This window comes from Dermacentor silvarum, chromosome 11 (genome assembly GCF_013339745.2).
Source record: "Dermacentor silvarum isolate Dsil-2018 chromosome 11, BIME_Dsil_1.4, whole genome shotgun sequence".
NCBI classification, from domain to species: Eukaryota; Metazoa; Arthropoda; class Arachnida; order Ixodida; family Ixodidae; genus Dermacentor; species Dermacentor silvarum.
Window position 1 is genome coordinate 107,353,380 of NC_051164.1, and position 25,369 is coordinate 107,378,748.

General features: G+C 42.2%; 1 protein-coding gene across 4 annotated transcripts in view; it reads left to right on the forward strand.

Moving 5' to 3' along the window:
- LOC119432983 (proton-coupled folate transporter) overlaps nucleotides 1-25,369 on the forward strand; it is a 611,776-nt gene that overhangs the window by 512,004 nt on the left and 74,403 nt on the right. For all 4 annotated transcript variants that reach the window (XM_049659090.1, XM_049659089.1, XM_049659088.1 and 1 more), the window contains one exon: nucleotides 8,326-8,421. The gene's annotated coding sequence lies outside the window, so the exon portion shown is untranslated. The remainder of the gene's footprint in view (nucleotides 1-8,325; nucleotides 8,422-25,369) is intronic.

Genomic DNA, 25,369 nt, shown 5'->3' on the forward strand with positions numbered 1-25,369 from the left:
ACCCGACCTATTTTGTCTCTAAAATAGGTTGAGAGGCCGGAGGGCAGAAGACTCGCCGTCTGCTGTCGTCATCAGATAAGCCTTGAAACGAGCAACAGTGTAGTGCAAAGCAATTTTTTTTTGCCGAGAAAGCAATGGTTGCAGTGAAATACAAGAACAAATATTCGGTCCCCGGAGAGCGTTTCGCAACCTGGCGTGTCTCTGATCTAGAAGTTCACCGTTCATTGTATCGCGGGTTCATGAATAGCAACAGGCTCCTCATCGTTGCCGAAATCTGAAGCCTTCCTCGAGCTAAAATATATTTTTTTTCCTTTTGTTCTGCAGCCGGCTCTCGTAGATGATTCTATAGACGAATGCAAGCACAGAGCTGGGGCTTTTCGCTGTCGAGCGCTCACGTCGAAAAAGGCATTACACATGTATAGCGTTGTTTCAGCTTTTTTGCAGGGTATACGTGACAGGCACAGTGTGTAGACAGAGTTACGAGCTATGGAACAGTATATGCGCAATGTCAGACAAAGGTGTTATATATGTATATGTCGCAAGTGAAGCAAGAAAATAGCGATCACTGTTCTGCGCGACCCAGTGTCCCGCAAGCCCCATTTGCAGGCTCTTGCACCACAATGTCTGTGGAGATGAGTGAAATGAAAATAAATAAAAAATATTTAAAAAACTTTTATATTCTCAGAACCATTATTTTAGGTATCGATGCTTGTTGCTGGGCAAGTTTGTTTATACTGAATTGTATAGAAGGCGCGCGAAATGACGCGAATAAATGACAGAACCGGAAAGAGCACTTTTCTGTTTCCTGTACTCTCGTTTTTTTGTATTATTTCGTATCTTTAAAACCATAACCATTCCTTTATGCATGCGTTAAAGGAAAGCAGAATTAGTTTTCTATAAAAATATGGCCCATTACCTTACATGGCAGAAAACACAATATCGCTACAAGTTAGAAGGGTGCTCTGCCGCTTAAGCTGCACACAGTGATCGATAAATTATTCGTGGGCAGACCAGGCGCGAGCACGCTGATGAGTGTAAAATCTGCAGCTCCGCTGCAAAACTAAGCAAATTGTGCTACATTCCGAAAATGTTGAGCAGGCTGGTTTGGTTCTGCAAGAGTAGTTTCGATTTTCTTTCGGCGTTTGATCACTCATCCTGCCTGCGTTTACCATACATGCGAGTTTAAACTATGCATAAGTACTGAAGCGTTACATCAGACTGTAGCTACCACTAGACCTGTTTCTAAACCGTTCATTTTCCGTGTTCTAAATTTCTTAGGACCTAGCTGAGTGCTTTCCAGACAAATATATTGTCATTTGTATTATCCTGAGTTTATATCCAGAAAAATCTATGTATCCAATAACATTATCATTGTAGGGGAACAAGAACAAAGTACACTATGCAGCCATAACGGCAATGCAAAGTTTCATGTGCAGTTATAGTTATCGCAGAAATCTTTAAAGTGGACATGCTCATCTTGTAAGGCACTGAGTACGTGTGACAACTTTGCACCGTCTTCCTCGCCCTGTGTATCACTCAGCGCATTAGAAGATGAACAAATTCCAACAAGCTCCACATTTCGCTATGCTCAAGTTGGAGGTGATTGCAGATGAGATAGACTTGGCAAGGCCCTGCTCAGATTACTCTGACCAAAGGTAGCTTAGGAACTATAGTTGTAATCCCGATCAGACAATATTAGAGCTTCGCATCAAACATCCGTCATCCGCATTGTTGCGAACCACCAAGCGTTCGCTCTGAAAATTTTGGTTCGGTTTAGTTGAACGCCTTTTTACTTGATTTAATATGATCAATAACTACATAAATTTGAGAGGTACCGCAAGGGCTTTTTATTCCTTTTGATGTCAAAGTACAGCAACGCCAGTACTTAGGCGCTTATAGCACCAAGCTGAAAAAAAAAAGCATTTGTCAGTCTACTGAGTTTAGCCTTCATTCTAATGTGCAGTACGTGCACAAACACTTCATGGTGATGGCTTTACGATTACAAAGTAACGGGGGCGTTACTTCGTGAAACCGACTAGCCTCAGTGACTAATTGCATAGGCAGGATGGGCAGCGCCACGCGTACGTGATATATATGCTTCCCTCCCCCGCCTTTCCTTCTGTTCATCTTTTATCCCCATCTCCCTGCGCAAGGTAGTAATCCAAAGCAAACCGTTTGACCTCTCTGAATTCTTTTTCGCATTGTCCTCCTCCTAACAATTGTAATACGTACGCATCTAGGAGCAAACCTATTTGTCCCTCTAGTATACCTACCTGCATGATTAATTGCATTATCATATATCATTGCATGTATATTTTCATATTTTCTTCGTGATATCATTACCAGCATAATTCTCTATTACCTCCATCCTATCACTACCTGCATGATTTTATCATAATTTCAGATATTGATAAATCGGGATAATCCTTGCACTTTTTAAACTTATGTCGCAGAATTTTCTTACAGGGGAGCTGTGTATGTCTACCTTGTCGTAGATTTTTTAATGTCCGCGCCTCGTAACTCCCGCGCCCTCTATGAGGAAGCAAAACAAACCAGCAAGGCAAGTGCTGACACCTGGGGTAGGAAGAGGAAAGCTAGGCAATTACCCAATATATAAAGGTTTTCTTAGGCCACGGGCCATCCTTTCAAATAAAATTTCAATCAATTAACATAGTTTCATACAATAATTACTAGAGGGAAATCTGGCACTAGTGTCTACTAAGGTCCATGGATAAAAGAAGTTTCCTTGTTTTATCTCTTCGACTTTGTAAATTCGTCATTTTCGACAAAGTCCTGCGTTATAAATAATTAAGTCAACATTATTACAATCATCCGCCGGAGGATTTGCAGACACAACTTCTAGCGCAGAAGCCCGGCGTTGAAACCATTACGGCACGGACACATGCATCGACAAGCGGCATTGAGCGCCCTCATAAATTTGTGGCGGGCAAGCCAGCTTGTTGAGCAGCTTGGCGAGTTACAATTTGGACACCTCGAACAGGTCGAGTCACTATTAGCAGCGATTGTGCGTGTTCGCAGTGGTATGCGTTGTCAATAAACGTTCATTTTCGTAGTTACTCGCACAGTGATCTTTGTCTAGTTCTTTTACAGCTGCGCTGGCAGCCCACATTCACAGAGGGGAATGGCTGCGATTTTTTTTAATGTATACCTCTAAGTAATGCAGGGATAAAGTGAACTTTATTCCGTGGAACGACCAAGAAACAAGGGAGTGTCTTCTACTTCCAGTGTGCTGAATCGCTTTTCTTCATAACGCAGTTCTGCTTGGCAAAAGAAAAAAAAGTAAACTATAGCCACCGTATTGGCTACTTATATAACAGCAGCGATCTGTCAGCGCAGCAAGTCGATCGGTGGCCAGTCCCTTTAATATCGCATCGCCGACGCCACCGATCTGCCCAGAGGTCACGATCGACCGCATTGCTCACAAATCTTGCGCATTTCATTTTGGCAGCTGAGTCCGGTTGCTGCCCAAGTTGAAAAAAGTTAAACGGATGTTTCAAGTGTGGACCCGGCCAGTATGACGGTCCCACTGCCCCGGCGCCGGCAGTATTTGAATTGCATCTTGCCGTCTGCTATTGGCTGAGTATATAGCGCTTTTGAGTATTTGTTGGAACGCGACGTGGGATAACCGATGCGCCCTAAAGCTAAATATAGTATCGAGTTTTGTGGGAGACAGATGGAGCCACTGTGAATAGACCGAATAAAACGTTTCCGAGGGAAGGAAATAAAGAGGAGGAAAGGTACCGCAAAGTATAGCATAAATACAACATAAAACAGCATAAATGAAAGGACGCGTTAGGATGCAAAAGAAATAACGAAGCATCCGAGAGGAAGAAGCAAAAAAGGCGAGCTAAATGTGCCGATGGAAAGGAGGACTACAAGAAGGCTCGCGGTAAAAAGTTGGCCGTGCACTGAATTGCGCTGAAGGGTGGACTAGCGGTTCGCCGCCACTACGAGGCCACCGCCCACGTAATAATTCGGTCGTCGGCCGGTAGGCTTCACGCCTGAGCGAACGCACGGCCGCAACAGGCTCGCTCTACTCTGCTTTGACATGTTTACGATGTCGTCCGCGATCCACCGGAGGGATCAAGTTAAAGGCAGTGTCCCGGACTGGGCCTTAGAAAGAAGGCACAATGACAGTGCACTCCGGTCATGGCGGCGATCTATTTTTAGCGCCTATATTTTCTCACCTTCTTTGTTTTTTCTTCTTTCAACGTCACGGAAGTCTGTGAGTGGGATTACGGAGGTGGACACACGTTGAAGAAGAAATTAGTACAGATTCGCAGTGTATTATTTGGTTTGTAAACATATTAGTACACATTGAAAGATAGAAAATAAAGAAAGGAACAGGCTAGCAACCGCCATCGAAAGGGACTATAATTGCATGCGTAATGTTCCGGAAGAAGGGCACAGAAACATCGGAATAGGAAAGATACGAAGGCAGAGGCATATAGAGAACAGAAATTTGGCTAGAAGGATTAACAAAGTTTGATTACCCGTACTGTAACACCGTACCGATATATAGTACTGCTAACAGTGTTTATAGTAAAGCGTGGTGCAAATCTTACAACGAAAAATTCATTGGTCACGAATTCATAATTCGTGACTCTTCACGAAGCTCTCTCTCTCAGTCTATATATATATGTATATATATATATATATATATATATATATATATATATATATACTTCTACCAGGTGTCCGGCTTCAGTGACTTCGCACACACACTTTTTTTTCCACTTTGACACTCCTAATGCTGAGGCATTAAAACAGGTTTGTTCCCAAGTATATATATTTGCTTACGGTCGAGTTAACGAATGATTATCTAGAGGATTCTCCCTTTTCTCTTGGTAAGTTTGCCAGATAGTGACATTATGCTTATTTTTTTTTTACTCTCTCTAAATTCGGTTCGAAATTCCGCTTGTTCTTCCTTGCTGAAACTGTGGCGAAGTTGAAGGCCTAGCAGGCGTAGGCTGAGTTTTTATTTTATTTATTTATTTGAACATACTGCTAGCCTCACATTTGAGGCTGTTGCAGGAAAGGGGCAGGATACATATTCAAGAGAACACGGTTTAGGTAGGCGCGGACATAGATAAGTTTAAGTGAACAGGGAAGTAAATATGCACTCTATATTCATTATACAAATGCTATAAAACGAGGGGGGAAAGTAGTAAACGCCGTGTTGGAAGGTTAGTACAAAAAAGAAGAACGAAGAAAGAAAATGTAGTCATGAACAGCAAAAAAAATATATATATACATATATATACACACTTATACACACACACACATATATACACATACACACCCACATATATATCAGGGCAGAAAACAAGACACTGCAAAGTGATTCAAAATGCCATTGTACGACACAGCGCGCCTACGTGCATATAGTAGCTAGAAAGCATTGTTTGTTAACTTGGCGATAAAGGTTTGCAGTGATGTGCAGAGGACAACGTCATCAGGCAACAGATTCAATTCACGGATTGCCTGTGGAAAAAAGGAGTACCTGAATATGTCGTTGTGAAATCTGTATTCTGTTAAGTGCTTGGTGTGTTTTGTTCGAGAACTACGTGTATCTGTCTTCTGTAAGTAGTCACTCGCATTGATTTTCATACTACCATTAAGAAGAAGGAAAAGAAACTTAAGACGAAGTAGTCGGGCTCGGTTTTGTATAGTGGGAAGCTCAGCTTGCCTTAATAGTTCTGTAGGGGAGTCAAGATGGCGATACTTATTAAAAATAAATCTAATCGCTTTCCTTTGTACGCTCTCCAATTTTGCTATGTACGTTTACGGAAGGAAAACCAACATACTATTCCATAATCCAGTATAGAGCGAACTAGTGACAGGTATGCTAAGCGTTTAGTATCTATGGATGCGGATCTAAGCGACCGTTTTAACGAGTATAGAACTGCCAGTGCTTTACTAACAACATATGTTACCTGCTTGCCCCATTTAAGATCTGATGAAATTATGACGCCTAAATATTTATAGTCTTCTACTTTCTTCAACATCTGTCCTTGTAAATAATACGGGTAGTTCATGGGCGCTCTTTTATTCGTTACTGTCATACAAACTGTTTTTTCTGCGTTGATCACCATCTGCCACGTTTGGCATCATTGCGTTATATTTTCAAGTGCACTGTTTAAAGTTATTTGGTCTTCACGACAGGTTATTTCCTTGTAGATAACGCAGTTATCTGCAAACATTCTTACTGTGGCGTTAGTATTAATGTGTAAATCATTGATAAAAAGAAGAAAGAGGATAAGAGCTAAAACGGCACCTTGTGGGACGCCAGATAGCACATCGCCGCAATCAGAAGAGTAGTCTTTGAAACATGCATATTGACGTTGACCTGCAAGATAGCTTTTTATCCACTTGGTGACGTTGTTGTCACCGAGATAGTGGATAAGTTTCTGAATTTAGGATGGGAAACCCGATCGAATGCTTTGGATAGGTCTAGGAATATCATATCGGTTTGACTGCATTTGTCCATTGTAAGCGCTAAGTCGTGGATTGTCTCAATCAGTTGAGTTGTCGTAGATAATCCTTTTCTAAAGCCATGCTGATTAGGGACAATTAAATTATTTTTATTTTTTTCTACAAATGATACTATATGTTTTAGGATTATATGTTCGAGGATTTTGCCGGCCGTACACGTGAGTGAGATTGGACGGTAATTTGCTGTGCTGGTAGTGTCACCGGATTTATGTATCGGGATAACCTTAGCAGTTTTCCATTTCACCGGAACCTCAAACCTCACCCATTTGCAATGATATTGCAAAAATAATCAGCAAGAACTTTGACATCCATTCCGCATAGCGCATTAAAACTGCATTTGGTATGTTGTCAGGCTCACAAGATTTTTTTTTTTGGTCTATTTCAAGTAAGAGGGAAAAAATTCCCGATTCGGTTAAGATTAAGTCATCTAGTTTTGCTGTGTTGCTCGGAAGATGTTTGAGGTTGGGTTGTTTACCGTTGTCTTGTGTAAATACTGAAATAAAGTATTCATTGAACTCTGAAGCCTTTGCCATAGCTTCAGTTGGTGATGGATTACTGGTCTGACGTGACTTTGAACTAAGGTATCGCCAAAACTTAGACGGAGATGTTTTGATAAAATTACTTAAGGTGACATTCATGTATTCATATTTTGCCTTTTTTACGGCTGACTTTAGTGCCAGGGAGTGTTCGCGTATTTTAGTAGTGTAGCCTGGTATGGGTAGTTTATTTCTCAGTTTCCTTAATCTGGCAAGCTTTCGTTTTAGCTGTATTATGTTTCTTGTTATCCAAGGGTTTGTCTTACGTACTGGTTTGATCTTTGTGGGAATATATTTTGATAAGCAGTGCTGAATGATTGTTTCAAATGTCGACCATAATCCATCTACTGAAACTGTAGGATCATTTGAGAACGATCTAAAAGTTGAGTAAGAGCAATCTAGATAATCAAGAACGCTGACGTCGTCGGCATTCGCCCAGTCGAAAATTCGTGTACACCCTCTTTGGGAAGGCGGAGGTGCGCCTAACAGTAAAGAACATTTAGTAGCTCTGTGGTCCGATATGCCGTCGACAACTTCCCATGAAACACTGTCTTCTGCAATAGCATCACTCACAAACGTCAAATCGAGTACATTCCTGCTTTTTGCAGTAACACGAAACGTTCGGCGTTCGCGAAACGTTCGGCGTTTCGCCGAGATCCGAAATCCCCCGGTAACAACGTTCTCGCCAAAAAAGAAGCCGAATGAGAGCGAGAGAGTTCGTTAAGCTAAGGAACTTCGTTATTTAAGCACCCGCTATAACTAAGTCAGATCAGGTTTGCTTAAGGCAGCGACGCCTTTTTGTCTGGTATAAAGCTGTCATTTTTATGCACCATTTTCACTCGGTTTTGTTTTGCATGTATTTTAACCCAAATAATCCTTAGGGCACCTTTAACTGTGTTGTTTAGCTTTACGCCGTCATTTTTAACCCCAACATTTCGCGTGAATGTCTACAACGTGAGACTCAAGCAGGCCGCTTAACCATCGTATATAGGTTAACCATTGTTTTTTCTTTCTGGTATTGTTACTATTTGCCTTTACCCCAGTACAATGTAGTCAACCGAGCATTCACGCTTATTAGGCCCCGTAGCTGTCTTTCCTTCTCCAACGCTTTCTTTTTTTCATTTTTTTTCTGTTTTGACAGTCGTATAAAAGCTTCTTGTGAATACTGTACAACTTACGATGCGTGTGATTTCGCCAGCGAACACCGTTGAATGTTCTAGTAAATATTTCAACGCATAACAAATCGTTTTTTTTTTTTCATTTATCTTTCCAGGTTCTGGGTCCATTGCCTACCCTTACACAATGAAGGCTCGTCACGAAGAGCAAATTTATTTTTGCCGGAGCCTTTTTACCGTCTTGACAGCTAGAGGTGAGAAAAATTCAGAAACGCTGCGCGTGAATTCCAAATTTTACTTGTATGTACCCAGTGTGGGCCGGTGGTCTTTCTTGACATATCGTAAAGAAAATATCGCGCTTGAATGTCTATGCTATTGTCGTGCTCTGGAAATTGAGACCTTGACTTTACGAACTCGGTTTCTTGCACCCCTTTGAATTTAAAGGTCGCTCGTTTTAAAAGAAGAAAGCTACGCTCTTTGTGTTTCGTTACAACACGACTGTCCCCGCGAAATACACAATGCGTGGCTCATATACCCTTGAGGTGACGTCGGACTAGAGCCAGAGATATTCCTGCGTGAGGACATACGATGTACGCATTTGTATTCGTCAGAGAAACCGGGACATTGAGAAGAATCGCGCGAATACACGCAAAATTGCCGCGCGACTGGCCGCTCGAGCGCCTCTATTCGCGGGCACCTTTCACGCTCGGAAAAACACTTTTATGTAGCACGTATTGAGCAACAGGAAGCTGTATCTGGCGTTTGTCATGTTGCTCTACAATTTTATCATTCACACTTTTCATCCGATTATAATGACTGAGAAGTTGAATAATTATTTAAGACTAAATATTTAATTAGGCGGAATGTAAAACATAATCTGAGTATCTCAAAGTGATGGCAAATAACATTTCACCTTGGTCCAGCTACGTAGCATTTGCATATTTTTGAACTTTGGCCTAAGGTAAGTGTCAAGTATACGAACACTGCTCATTTAGACGCTGTTGCCTTGGGACCGAAGAGCTCTCGTCAGGCATTCCTAGTTACATTCAGCACTCTATTACAGCCTCAACATATCGTCGCAATGAATGACACAATAAAATATTTCGAGCTAAGGAATTAGAAATATCAGAGCTCCTCGCGAAGAAAAAAAAAAAAAGATGTGCAGACATTCGAATGCCCTCCACGAAATTACTCTAGTGCAAGAGAAGTCAGGACGACTGCTGCCCAATTTATTGAGGCTGTTTAACGATGCGATAAAGGTTCAGTTACGTTTCGTTGAATTACAGTGGTGTGCGCCTTTTGTACGAAGTTTCCCGCCGGTTCAATACTCGACTGAGGCGCCCCATAGCGGACGACACTAAACTGCCTCTTTATGGCCGAAGTGCGAAACTGAAAGTTAATCGACCGCGGTAGTGAAGAACCCGTCGGATGCACTTCCGGAAATTCAAAACGGCGCCCTTTTTTAGTGCCTTGGCTGGTGCTCGCATGTCGAAAACTGCGGGTGGGTAACAGTAATGCGTTGAAAGGATTGCGCCACCACAGGAGCTTGTTGACGCGGTTGCGAGACTTCAGTGCTTCGAAAGTAAGAGTAACATGAAAGTGAAAGCTTAGCTTCTTCTCTGTTCAATCCTCTTTTTTTATCTTGACGAAAGTTATGTTTCAGGTTAACTTTCCGCTCAAATATTGAAAACAGTTTCTTTCATTGCAGTTAGGTTCATTTGCTGCTTAACTCCGCGCGTCACAATTTCTGACTTCTCATAACATATTGTGGTTCAATCCACGCGTTATCCGGTCCTTTATAACGCGAAAGCGTTAAGGGCCTCGTGTCGCAGAAAATCCGGTGTTGGCGATCGGCACCGTCGCCGGCGTAGGCGTCCCATGAGCGAAAATTGCCGTATATATTCTATACGGCACTAAAGTACTTCTTCTCATACTTTGTCTTACATTCTTTACAAAGTTATTCCTCGGAAGTTTGAAAATGACCGCCCACAAACAAATGTCATAAAACAAAACACCGACAGCGCATGCCTTTTATGGGAAATCTTCTCAGACTGAAATATTAAAAGTGCGAAACAATAGCAGAAGATCGGCCCACGCAAGAGGCCGCGTTTCTACCAGAAGGCGCGACTTCGTGAATAGCGTTCGCCGCCAGCGTTTCCCGGTAAACATTACGGTTACATAAGCTGAAGTTCCTGTAAAGCGTGAGAAGCAGCCAGGGATCTTAGAATGTTATCGCGTTCCACTCTTAAACGCGAAGCTTAAGCGTCCTCGAACTTTTTCAGATACAATCATGCAGTCAAACGCCTTTATAACGAAACGCTGGGGATCTTCGGAATCTTTCGTTGTACAGGATTCTTCACTGTAAAGATTGCGCACCATACCACTTGCAATACAGCAGGATAATCAAGTTCACGTAAATAACCCACATTTACCAAATTCAGGAGACACTTTGTGAAATTATTCACTAATTTTGTTCGGCACGCTTCGTTCGTCGACACTGTATGCGACTGCAACCACCTTATGGCACCGATGTTCACGGTATGCTTCACTACGAAACCTGTCGGGAACCTAATTAATTAATTAATTAATTAAAATAACATAATTTAAATAAATTTTGGGATTTTACATGCCAAAACCACGATATGATTATGAAGCACGCCGTAGCGGGGGACACTGGGTTAATTTTGACCACTTTGGGGTTCTTTAACGTGCACCCAATGAACGGCACACACATACAAATAAGATGTCACGGAGCATAAATCATCACCTCTAAGGGCAAAATGTTTATAGGTTCTCGCAGTCCAGACGTTCACAATACATATCAAAGGTGGTTGTTCGGCCCAAACATAAGGCCCTATTCGTTGTGCAGGTCATTGCTTTGTAGAATAGGTCGAGTGTAAGTAATATTTGCAGAGTGGGGACTACCCCAGTGCGTGGTCGGAGTAACCGATCATCCGCACAATTTTGTGGGCTTGTTCTTTCTTTCTTTAAAAGGGAAGCGCGTTAAACCCCTTGTCCACCTCAGTTGTTTCACTCAGACTCTTCTAAACAGTGTGATATATATGTGTGTGCGACTGCACGTGCCAGTAAGTGTTTATCACTGTATATATCATAATCATCAACCAGCACCTGGGGTAGCATGTCACGCGCATAGCCAGGCTAACATCTGCAGCATCTTATTAAAGCACGTTTCTCTCTCTCTCTCTCTCACTCAGACGCCAGCGTATTCACGTAAATAATTTTTATCAATTTATTTTAAACAAATGCTGTTTCTTCTACCAGTGCATATACTTATATTCCGCTCACTGCAGCGCGAAAAGCATGTCGATATTGAGAAAATTACAGTTCTTTTTCATGACCGTTATAATTTAGAAAGGTCACGTCAGAACTTTCACATCGCTGTGCTACCTTGAGCTTAAATTATGCCTCCTCCGTCAAAGAATAAATGAGCAGTTGATTTTATTCTTTCCATTTATTAGATTCATGGCTACAACGGCTGTTTCAAGGAAAATAAGTTCACCTGCGGTATAATATCATTGGCTTTGAAGCTCCCAACTTGAAACATAACAAGAAGATAATAAATGAGGCTGGCACGTAACACAAAAGGTAATTGGTATGGGATGACTTAAGCAATTTTAAGATCAAATAGAAAAACACTTTTTATGCTAAGCTAGAGGGGCAACGTCTTGACCCCCAAATATTGTTATCGTTCTATGCCACTGACCTCCTCTTTGTTTCTCACAAAGAAAGTCTTTTCTGATCTTCTAGGAATGGATGAACAACGATGATATATGTCGATGACCCCATCTGAACATTAATTTTCTAACGAAGCTTTGAATGCCAGTGAGTGGATGAATCGTGGGGTGGTATAATGAGAGCACCTTTAGTGTCTGCATTTTCGTTGGCCTGGGCTACTGCAGCCATCGCGTTAACACTTGTGACAAAAAAAAGAGTTCTGTGTCCAGACCCAAGACGCAGTAAGCCTCTGTCGTCTGCATCAAGGAAAGTAAAGAAAATAACCAAAACATTTTAAAAATAGTTAGCGCTCAAGATTAATCACGACCTGCAAAAAAATCGTCACAAAAAAAAGAACGCTTTGAAGCCTTAACTGATATAAAAGTTTATTGAAAACTATAAAGTGAAGCGTTGAGCCAACATCTCAGTGTCTCGATGGTCGTGATAGCGGGTAACGAAGTGCGTTTGGGAGGAGTACAAACGCCATACCAGGTTACTCGGATAAAATTGCGTCCAGGACGGGATAACTGCCACTGGAATTTTGACTTAACGCACCGACTCAATATGATTGGGCAGTTAAAGAGAGCGCTCGCTACAGAGCCGACAAAAGCCCAGCTCCAACGCACACAACAAAACATGTAGTGAGCCAGACGGAATTTAATATCGAACGACCAACTTTACTGCTTTTTTTATCAACGACACACGTCTACATCTGCCATTATATGCCAGACGTTTTTGTTAGTAGCTTTTAAACGTGGAGAAGATATCGTAAATGAAATTGTTAATCACCTGAGACAACTAATAATGATAAAACGATAAGTTTTCTATTCTTTGTAGCTATAGCAATGACTTTTCCTTGAAGCATTGGAACACTCGGGCAATTAACGCAGCAGACATGACAGGTCTCAAAGTTTTATAAATATATGGATAAGCAAAAGTAGCAGGTATCATGTTTTCGTGAGCCAATGACTACTAGCAAAGCAGTAAACGAAGAAGAAAGATGGTGCATAGCTGACGCCTTAAATCATTATTCAAGGCGGGGAAATAATTGTGCAGCAAGGAATATGAGTGCACAAAAATTGTAAGCACACGAAAATAACTACTGGAGGAGCATGACGCGCTAAAATGCTCATGTTTTTACACGGGGTGTACTCGTGTAACCTGTCAGCACCAATGGACGTAAGCACTGCCTACTCTGAACGAACTGCAGTCTTTTGTGCCAGAGATGATAAATTTCACTTCAGAAGGCAGTTTACACCTAATGTTTGCTCAGGACTTTATCATCTTTTCCAAAGCGTCTTGTCCGCAATATGCCTAATGACACAACAAACAACTGAAACAAAACGCCAAAATAAGACAAAACTGCATGTTCACCGAAATATCGGCGACAACAGCAGTCATTCGCTGAGTATGTGGTAGATGGCTCCACAGTGGGAACAAGTGATGTGTACGCAGAAAAAAAAAACAGCGGTCACAGTGTAATCAAAGGCGGTTGCAGCGCCCGGTGGTCCTTAATATGTCCCACATGGATCCGATGCCTTTCTGTGTGGTGGACGCTCCTGTCCGCCATATTTCTTTTTTTAATTCCGGAACGTTAGTTCGTCCAGTCAGCCTAAAGCAGCCCACAAACTTTCTTTAATCACCAAAAGTATACAGTGTTATATTTATGCTGAGAATATTGTTTTCAGTGTATGCACCGATAATATGAAACTTAATGACCAGCCCTATATTCACGTGCCTCGGCCACCAGTGTTCAAATTCCGCGCCACAAATGCTTCGTACAAAATAATTTCAAAAGTGTTCGAAAGGTGAATGTGCTCTTCAGGTCTACCGAAGAACTCCATAGACAGCACAAAACTGGGTCACCGTGTGTCTTCCATGAAAGGACGCTGACGTGTTGTCGTGTTTCTCGACCGGAATTTTGGGCTCTCGCCTATACGGTAGTCGCCCGTATACAAAGGTATACACCATCATCATAGGAACACTTATCCGGGCTGCTGATGTGTTTTGCCTGTAGCGCCTGAAGACACGGAGTTGCAATTTGGGTCACAATAGCTTGCTGAGTCTTTGTGAACATTTACCCTTTTTCTCTGCTTGTTTTTGTTCAGGCGCGTCATGCGAAGACGTGCTTAGCCACCGTATCTTCGCTGCTGCTCTCGCTGTGCGATCACAGAATGCCGGAACGAATTGCGGTTTGTGTGGCAGATATTGTCGTCGGTAGCCTTGGACGAAATGGTCATAGTATGATGGAAAAAAGAGAGTTGTGAACGAATCCAAACGACGACGCTGCACCTTTTGTTTGTAGCGTAGCAATGCGCCATTCCTCTATTAGTACAGGCGTTCGCGTGAGAACGTACGTTCTCAATGAAACTCTTTATATGCCCCAATGAAATGAAACAAAGACAACGTTGTTTTTGTTTCATAAAGCGTTTCATTTGTTTAATTTTTGTGAAACATTATCGCCAGTAGATATCATAATCTTGTTGTGGCTCTGGGGGTATAGGCTTGGCGGTGATTCACTATCACCGTGGTCAATTTATTGTTATCACGCTGATCGTTCTCATGAGTGGCTGGCGACCAAACGTCGGCCGACTAAAGATGGCTTCTACTTAGGTGAAGTTTTGTGAATACTGCACTCGCAAACGTAGAACAGCTGTGATAGGTTTGCACTACGGGACAGTGGTAAGATAGGCTATTTATTTACCTGCTCCGTTTGCTTGTTTGTATCTTAATGAACAGTGGCTCGCGTACGCGCTCTCACGGACATGTGTTCTCGCACGTTTTTCGTGAAATGACGCCCGCGCCATTAGCCCCAAAGAGCTATACTTGGCGTTGACACGAAAGAAGTATGCGTGTGGTTGTGGCTTAATGTTTTAAAAACCGGGCTGTTGTGCTTGGGCACTTAGGTTCAATCCCAACATCGGACACGTCATTCATTTGTTCTCTCTGTATGAGATATTCGGCGAGACAGCAGCAGCAGCTAGAAGCCACGGTCAGCGAAGTCGGGGGGTGGTTTGCAAAGCGATTTTTGCTTTAAAATGATATCACGCCCTTTTGCAGTATATATTTGAAGCGACATGACATTGTATAATAATTCGTGAGCAGCGCTTTATGTGCTAGGAAAGGCCACGCGACAGACAGAACGAGGTGTAATAACATTAACTTGAACTCCGCAACGTTCAAAGCTTAGCGCACAAAACTGTTCGAAGTATATCTTATGAACGAACTGGCATATCGACGGCACGGAGTCGCAGGCAGCTCCTGACTGCGTCGGTGTGCTCGCCACACGCTTCTTATAGTCGTCTTCAGTAATATATTCGTAGAGCAGTTCGGCAGCTTTCTTATAGAGCATTGACCACCTCGCTTTCAGTTCAATGTGCGTAATGTCACTCGGCGAGTACTTGGCAAACACAACAGCCGGTGGATTACGCACGCTCATAAGCACAGCGTCATCATGTGGTGGCGGTTGTCAATTTATCACTTCGGTCAGCGCCTGAGGAGATGTCGCCGGTACAGACACAGTGTACGAATGCTAGTTTTTGTGCGACACGTATTCATTAAGACCGCATTCCCAAACTGCAACCTGAGAGACAGGTCCATTAATCAACTTTTCGGTAACGCCAGGATCTAGTGCTCGTTTCTATTGATGATTCAAATATAATCCTGGCAGTACATGAGCCTTAAAGCATCCGTGGTTGTACTTGAAAAACCACGACACTGCTCGAATCGAGGGGAAATTGTTCGCAACGAATGTCAGCGTGCTTGGACAATGCGCATGCAATCCATCACTCTCTGTTCCTTGGAAGAACGTATAAAAGGGAACTGAAGAGGAAAATTGGAGCGAAGAAATCCCAGCAGTTAACGTATTGGCCCAAACCAAGTTAGAGGAACAAGGGTACCTTGGCCTTCATGCATTGAAAGCGAGCCATTCATTATGCAGCCGACTGTACGAATAGAGGATAACGACGCCTGTCCTGTACACGCTGCTAAATTGATTTCGGCCTTTCCACTACCAGCAGTAGAAAATCTGCGAATGGGCAAGCGGCGGTGCAGGACGGTGGAAAGGGAAACGTGAGGGAAATGCTGAGGGATTTTCCCAGTAACAGATTACGCTCTTTGGCGTCTGGAAGTTCCTCCAGGAAGACCGCAATTTGATTTAGTTTATCTTGAAAGACGGCTGAAGATGCTTAAGCTCAAAACGATAAGACTGCACTTGCAACATCGTTATAGCTAAGAGAGTCAGACACTTTTTTTTTTATGGGGGGGGGGGGGGGGGGGGGAGTTGCACGTCTCCAAACGCCTAAATAATTCCACTACTGAAATAATTATCTCGAGTATTACCCATGCTTCCGAACGTTAGGCGTGCATAGGTGCGGAATAACTATGCAAGCTAGCAATACTGAAGTAGAGGAAAACTGAACGTTAGACGAGAGAATGTGCAAAAGGCGGTGTTCGAATTTTCTGTGCCCTTCGCCGTATATTTATCACAGTGATGCGTGGTCATTCATGCTGAGAGACTTTTCACTTTATCGCGAGCTAATAAGTGTGCGTAAAATTGAGCAGCCACCATATTGCGAGGCCCGCAAGATCAGCCCTTAAGCAGAAATGGTGCCAGTCTACGTCAGTAATGATCAAATGAGATTAAGAAATTAAAAGGGACATGTGGTGTCAGAGGTCAAGCACTTCATTGAACAAATAGCGGTCTCTTGGGGGGAAAAAACGCGACGTTGCAGCTTCACCCATGATGTTGTTATTCAGTGACGCATACGGGAGTGCATACTGGAGGGAAGTGCCGCTGAGGTCGGCAGATTGTGACACGGAGTAATTAGGTAAAAAAATTTGCATGTACGAGGTAGGTTCGCGTGGCAGCAATAAACGAAGCTAATGATACCAATAAGCAGTTACGCGGATGGGCCATCTGTTGTGTGGTGGTAGACTTAAAATGGGTTCACGATGATTAGGTACTGTTAACATTTCGCTCCTACTTGCATGTCACGTAACGTCCAGTATTCCAAGTTTTATACTCTTATGACGCGCTTCGCGGTACACATTTCATGTTTTTTTTTATTTATGCAAACTAATCTTCGCGCACTACTTGCCGTGTGCTATTGTTTAATGTCAGCTGTGCTATAAGTGATCCTGTCACCACGGCTTTCTTGCTCTGTAATACATTAGCCAGCGGGTAAAAATTATTCTCATCATGCATTGACTTTTTGTCTCTGTGAATTCACACCTTGCTTTTCAGGTTTCTTTCTTCTTGCGAGTTCCTTCTGTGCCTTATGTCACTCTGCTGCTTAGCACAAGATCGAGGGTTTGACTTTGAGCTGCGGTGACCGCGTTCTGATGGGGCTAGAATACCTGAGCACACGTTCAGAAACCCCAGGCTGATCTAAATTAATGCAGATTGCCCACACTAGGCACATGTAATAGCCTTTTTATTGTTCTGGCCCGTTAATAGCCACTAATTTAATTATTACTGTCCTTCTTCTGCCCTGATTAAGATAATATTTAGCTTAACATTATTTGCTGGTAAGTCAGACTGTGATTTTGGAAAATGATTTAAGGCAAGAAAGGGCCATCTTGCGAATCTGCTCGTGACATAACTGTAGCTGAAGCCGAAGAGAGTATCGGGACGTTTTCACACACTTTCATTAACTACATTGATGAAGTTTAAACTTCTTTTTTTTTTCTTTTTTCTTGTGCTGAGGATTTCACCATGTCAACGTTCCGGGTTTTATTTTAGAGCATCGAGTACAATGCGCTGCCTGTTATAATCTATTCCCCTATGTTCGTAACCGACGAAGTTAATTTGTAAAAGCCTCACGGTAGTATTGGGGGGTTAGAAGTGAACAAAAAAAATCATTGATAACAAAGTGAAGAAATAATATATATGGTGCTTCGGCAGTCACCGGAGCGTCAACTGGGGGCTTTACTGCAAGTGTTAAACAGAGCTGTAAACGTATTTATATGTAGCGGTGCCAAACATAAAATTCACAGATGTGCTCTCATTGATTTCTTTTCACACATCACATCTTCTGAAGAAATGCGTCAATGAAAAAATTCCTTGCCATTACTCAACTGTACACGTTTTTCACCGCCCTGAAGCTGAAATGGTTTCGTAAGCGCACCAGCAAGATTAATGCGTCTGAAGCCTTTCTTCTCGGAAACAGTTGTCCTTGGCCTAGATTTTCTCACAATCGTTCTTGAATGAAAGAGCCGCGCCTCTGCAAACAGCACTAAACTCCTGCTCCGTTACTGTAGCCATAATCAAGGCTCGCTCAAGCACTGGCATTACCAACGCGCTTCCATCAATTGCGAAGTGAGATTACGCAAGAAGGTGAAAAGATTTGTGCGCCAAACTCGTTACGCCATTCAAGAAGGTCGATGAAAGCTCGTATTTTAGCGTGCTTTCTCTTATAGTATAGTCTTTGTGAAAAGTTTCAAGGCCAGTTAGCGAATGGCAAGGTTCATAGTCGACCCTACTGCAGTGCTTTCGTATCACGTCTGGCGCTACGAAGCTTGGGAGGCAGAAATATTCTTCCCGTCAATAGACTGTACGTGCTGTTAGCTATGTAGGAAGAGGGAGGGGGGGGTGGAGAGGAACTGCGTTATTCGAGGACTATATAAAAGAGGGGATATGTTCAAACTTCGTCGCTTTGGAGTCCCCTAAAATCCACAGGAAAACCTTAGTCGATGGCTGAAAGGAATGCGTCAAGTGCTACCAAGAACAGAGTTAGCCTGCGTGACGTCAGGGATAGCAAACGATGACGGCACGACCACGGTGACCTTGAGTACGATTGCACGACAGGATGACGTGACGGCATGATGACGACAACGGAACCGCACCTAAGATACGGGTGCTCAAGGGCTTCGTGACGTGGAATCAAATCCTACGCAATTAGTGATTTTTATTCCGTACTTATTTTATGCCAAAGGACATGAATATGATAAATGCAATGAGGATTTTATCTGCTTACCGACGCTCGGAAAATTGACTGAAGAGACTCTTAAAATCTGCCTCTGTAAACAAAGGTTCCAGTGTGCTTTCGTGTTGTGCCACGCAGGTGACAGCTTGGCGGGGAAATAACAAATCAGCAGTCATGGCTCTGCTGTAGAGAAAGCTTGCTTTACGGACAACGAAGGTCAAAAGGGCGGGGAATCTCCCACTGATTCACGACATCACAGTAAACATGTTGCTTGTTTAACTATGTATTACATCATCACGTTAAGAAGAAATTTACGCGTACAGAGGAACCTATAGCTCGGGATCTCCTACGTAAATATATGGGAACGGATAAATCGCTGTTCTCGGTAATCAGTGCATCAACTTCGATGAAGTCTGTTGCATTTCAAAGAAAAGGGTGGAATATAGTAACTGTATGTTGAAGATTTCTTATTTCGGGCGGACCTTTTTACAAAAACTGATAGATTTTCAAGAAAATACCATGTACCAAGTTTGCAACTCAACAATAAAAAGCAATATCACAAATCTACGAAGTCAACATAATAGTAAATACAAATCGGATAAAATTAATAAATTATAGAGCGCTCTCAAATAGACCGCTGATTTATAAGTACAACTCTTGCAATACCCTTGTGAAGATTGTAGCAATTGCGCGCAAGCTGTTAACTGATATATCAAGTTTGTCCGCTTTTTATTCTCTAACGGATGCAGTTTACGCAAATACGATATCTGTCTTTCGTCCACCGTCACGTAAAATTCAACTCCATGCTTCAATATTTTATAACTTACCAATTTTGGGGAATTTTCATAAAACATTTCAGGCCCCAAATCAAATTCTGCTTCCTATAGCATCACTAGAATGAAACCTTTCTCAAATGCAATTCATTTCCTACAAATCGGTCCAGCCGTTGTCTCATAAAAGCATTTCTGCCTTTTGCATGTACTCGAATAGGAAAACAGAAGTTGGCCTTGAGATAAAGCTTTCTTTTAAGAGTGCTCGTTTGTCTCCTGGTAATGCCATCACAATTCAGGGTTCAGATCAAATCGTTAATTGTAGCAAAGGAAGTTTTCTTTTTTCGCGACTTTCCTTGTTTTTTTTTTACTTTTCGTGACAAATTGTATGAAATTTGTCTCGAATAAAAGAGAAAGAAAGAAAGAAAGAAAGAAAGAAAGAAAGAAAGAAAGAAAGAAAGAAAGAAAGAAAGAAAGAAAGAAAGAAAGAAACATGGCGGTAGCTGCACCACGCGACACGAAACATGCGTGAAGTAAGCTTTCTTGGCTATCACTGTCAAACTCATCTAAAAATTTCTGTGCACCCCAGGTGGTCAGAATTAATGCAGAAATTAGAACTGCGGGTTTTGTTATTACAGCTGTAGTTTAAGCTCGCCTTCGGGTGAATAATTTTTTTGTGTAGCCTTACGAATAAGGGTGTTAGCCATGGTACACAACAGCCAGAACTTTACGGTGCAACATGTTTTACTCTGCAGACGTTTGACATGCACGGTGCTTTTAATAACGGAATCTTTAACAGCATAACACTTTCATATCGCTGAAGTGGTTAAGAAGTAACTAGAGATTATGCTCCGAGGAGGCAGGATCGTGTGGCACGGGTGAAGATTAAAGTTATTCGACCTTTGTCCGTTATGATCGCAAGCCAACGGCGGCCAGGAAAGTGTAGCACGCGGCCAATATTAAAGTGCGCATTGATGCCGGCCGCGGTATAATGCTTGGACATAGATGCCGTGGGCAGCCGTCTACATCAGTGCGCACCGTTCCTCTTTTAGGCGCACTCAACCGTATCAACCTTCGGTGCGTGGATAGATATGATGAATTCATGGGTCATTGAACCCGCGACGCAGCCAAGCGTCTTTACGTGTGGTAACGTAAGGCGTGGCCTCTTAGACAACGATTAGCGAACAATGTTGCCTCACCGAACTCCATTATAGTATAGGGGGAACGCGAATATTCGGAATTTGAATACGAATCGAATAGTCCTCGTTCTTTGATTCCTGTTTGAATCGGGAATTCACTATTCGAAATGGTCGAATATTCATTTCTGTTCGAATATAACGACAAACACCTCTTTTTGGTATGTATGCGTGAATATTCGAGTTCCGAATAACGAATCGAATAGTACCTATTCATAAGTACCAATATTTCTGGAACTATTTCCGCATACTTCTAAATCACTAACTCTGCGGTCATTTATATCCCGGTGGCCATAGTAGACACAAAACTCGAGACGTTCGTTAGTGGAGCACGCCTATATGTACTCAGGAAGCCATACCTTCTAAATTAAACCACTATAATTTGAACTCAACATTAAGTCGTGCTTATGCGGGAAATACTTACTTGTAATGCCGACACCCAATAGTTAACTTGTACATGTGCTTTGAGCAGGTGATGTCATTGCCTTACAACACAATTTATTGCCATCAATAAATTAGGACAGAATTTCTTTTCTTTCTTACAAAAATAGAAACGCGACATGGCTGACTGCAGACTGAATTAAGATTTAATGGCACTAATTAAGAAGACCGATACGAAAATTCACAAAGGGTCATCCTACAACTTTGTTGACGTTCATTCAATATAGTCCGAAGCACCTTGGAATAAAATTATGTAGCCTCGATGCATTTATTGACAACACAACACAAAGCGTTATTGAAGGGGTCATCGTACTATCGTACTACTTCTCCTAAAATCACGCTCCTTAATTAGAAAACGGCTATGGACTAGACTGTTTGGCACGTGATTAATAACGCCTTTGGCGTGGGGTCACATTGAAAACTTCCAAGCCTATTAATTTGGTCACAGATGTGAAGGCATTAATAGGTAATGAATGATACTTTATAGCACTGCGATGTCTTTAGGCGATTTGTCAAGGCAGCGGGATTGAAGATATGGGGTGTGCGGTCAGGGACCTTTATGCACTCTTTCATAGGCTGTGGAGGCGTTCCGTTCTCGAAGACGCGGAATTTTAAAATCACAAGTTCTTTGTCGTTGATTCCATTGAAGTCGCCTTCTCGATTACACAACAATTTTGATGACCAGGTTGAGGGAGCTATTTTGTCCGCCGATCACAGATTAATACACATTTCATGCCTCACTTTGATGTCGGATAAACGTTGAAACGTTGATAAACGTCATTTATACCGCACCATCATGATGTAAATCAGAATACTGAGAGAAATAAAGTTACAAATTTGGGCTTGGAAGCTGTATGTGTTCTTTCCAATTGTTTCAGTGATAAAAACTTTTGCAATGCCTCCCGTATTCAGTCCATTTTCAACTTAATTGCCTGCAGTAGAACTGACACGTGGCGGTAGATATGTGGAAACGAGAAAGTCACCGTTCTCGTGTACTCGTACATCTTAAACCCTCACGACCCCCCCTCTTTGTTTTATGCACTACCTCGGATCAGATGTAGTGAGTGAACCAAGAAAGCACTTTCTAATGCTGCAGCTTGCGCACAAAACGTTTACCCTGGACTCTCGCGTGTAGTGGATAGGAAGATTTTTAATCGATATAGTGGGGCTGGGGAAATGACAGTGACAATGACCCCGTGGAATGTTTCTGATTCCGCTATTAATAACTGTTTCGCAGAGCTTGCGGTATTTATATTACAGTGATATTAATAAAGAAAGGTCGTTTTAGCTTTCGGTGGGGGCGAGACAGCAGCCTCCCGAAAAATCTGCGATCTCTGTGATATTGAGCTTAACGGAGAACGACAGTGGAAATGCGTACTGCACACTTTACTGCTCCAAGCCTATATTTCTTTTTGAGGGGCGGGCAGATAGGATCATGGAATTGGGTAACAATTGCAAATGCTGTCACTGAGACAATAATCCCTAATTCAAGATATGAAAACCCATACGATTAAAAAAAGAAAATATTGTCCGGTCATTTGTATGTTCTACCTCCACGACAATGAGGGCGACCTGGTGTACATAATATATAAACGTTAAGCCATGCGACATTTATTATGATCAACGTTACTTCCTACGTCAAACCTAGCGTCACGTTTCTGCATTGAGTGAGATATAGTTGGGTTGCAATGCAGTACCACGTGGTAGGAAAAAAAAAAGGCGAAGCCAATACAGGCTGAACTGCACAATTACTGAGATACGATTCAAGTCAGCGCGTGTCAGTTTGTCAGCGAATAGATAGAGCCCCAAATCCCAGGAGCAAAAAAAAAAATCGGTATGTACACTATTGCTGCAAGATTAATCTCTCAGAAAGTTCAAGACCGCCATAAGTGGGTATTCATCTCTTGCTGATTTTTTGAAAGACAACCACCTCCCTCTCACTTTCCTCCAGCTGATCACAAATTATTCATGTAATTTGATATTTCTGAGTCAGTGCACCGTACTATGATGTGAAACGCGAGATGCAAAAAAAAAAGATGCAGGAGCCAAAAGAGTCAACAATAATAAATACGCGTATGACAGCTCACTAGGAGATGGAAAGGTTAACGAAGAAAATTTAACCCCTTGCAGACGGAAGCTGCCGATAACGCATCAATAACAGTTTGAAAACACAAACATCTAAGGCCACAAGGAAAATAAGAAAGCGAAAGAAAGAAATAAGTTACTATTCTATACACCATACATAGTCAACAATATAGCGTGGATTTAGTATTTTGTTCACAGCCTAGCAATACCGAAATTGGCGTGACTCAACGTTACGTGAGTGAGCGTAAAGCATATCCGCAGGCACTTTTAAAACAGCACTGTGAGTTCTACATATGATAGGCATCCAAATATTTAAAAATTTTCTTCTAGTCATGCGGCAACTTGTATAACTTCAATAAGGTTTCCCCTTGGGCTTGCCAGTTTTTCATTCTGAACGTGCAGCATTGAGCGTAAAAAAAAACAAAAACAAAAGGAGAAACACAGTTTCACACACGGAGCACAAACTACTTGCGCAAACTAGTTAGCGCTCGGTGTTTGTAAGTGTGTTCCTTCTTTTGTCTGTGTTTTCTACGCGCAATGTTACACGTTTATATAATAACATTCGCATAGGACTGCTCGAGTCAGGGCAGAATTTCATACCTTAACGTCTAGAATAAAGGAGCAAGAATTTTTTGGAACATTCAACTTTTATCAAGACAAGCATCCAATGTACCCTGGAAGAGGAGAAAAAATGGTTGTACTCCCTTTCTTGACGTTCTTATTGACCGTACCGACAAAGGGCTTGCCGCTAGCGTGTACCGCAAGCCCACGTATACTGGGAGGTACCTCGACGTCCAGTCAACGCACCCCATCGGACACAAGCAGTCAGTAGCTGCAGCACTTTCCGTATATATATATATATATATATATATATACATGGAAAGTTCTGCAGCTACTGACCACTTGTGTCCGACTAGAGTATACTCTAGTCCCAAGAGACGACACCGGAATCTGAGCTTCATAATACAGGACTTGATCCCTGATGGCTACCCTCACACCCTACTTACCCAACAAGAACGTCGGGCATCAGCACCTGTCCGCCAAGTGACTTCTAAGATAACAAAATAAAGAACAAAAAAGAAAACGCGTTGCTTTCATATGCGCGAGGTGTAAGTGAGGCTCTAGCCAGGATTTTTAATAACTATCAAGTATGGGTGTCTCATTTCCTTCCAGAAAACTTCGCGCGCCCACCTAGTATACGCGAGAAGGACCCCATCGAGCGTGTCCTTTATCCAGGTGTTATATACAAGATTCCTTGTAAAGACTGTGACGTGATCTACATCGGTAAATCGGGCAATTTTAGGAAAAGAAAGAAGCAGCACCAGTATGACGTGACACAGGGAAACGCCGCATCGAACGCGCTGGCCGAGCATCACGACAAGAGACGGACCAAATCATGAGCTGTCACGCAGAAGCTATAGTTGCCAGTGAAAAAATGCACATCTACAGGCTTACTGATTGAATCATTCTACATCCAGACAGCAACACATGCGATAATTAGGACACGGGGCAATCTACGCGTACCAGATGCCTAGACACGCTCAATGCGTCATCCTTCCCTGGAAAATAAGCATGGACTGTGCATCTTCGCTGTTATTGTGAAGAAGGGGCCCATATATGGACCGCGAGATGTCAACCTTATTTATTTATTTATTTATTTATTTATTTATTTATTTATTTATTTATTTATTTATTTATTTATTTATTTATTTATTTATTTATTTTCCTGATTTTACTAAGTGTTTGTTTATTCTTGCTTTGGTGTGTATCCTCCTCGGGGGGCAGAGCGTATTCCGTAGAACAATCCAGTGAACCTAATTAGTGTCCATACTACCACCAGTCCAGTGAGGAAAGTTGGGAGCATCTGCGCTTGGTCTAACTCATAAATAATCGATCTCATTTGAATGCCGACTCTTGTTTCCTATGCGTGTTCTTGGTATATGTTATTGTTTCGAAACATTGTGTGCAAACAAATGTTTTTATTGCATTCCTGTTACAGACTACGTAACGTGTTTATATTCACGGCGAAAAGAAGCCCCATGGGTGCAG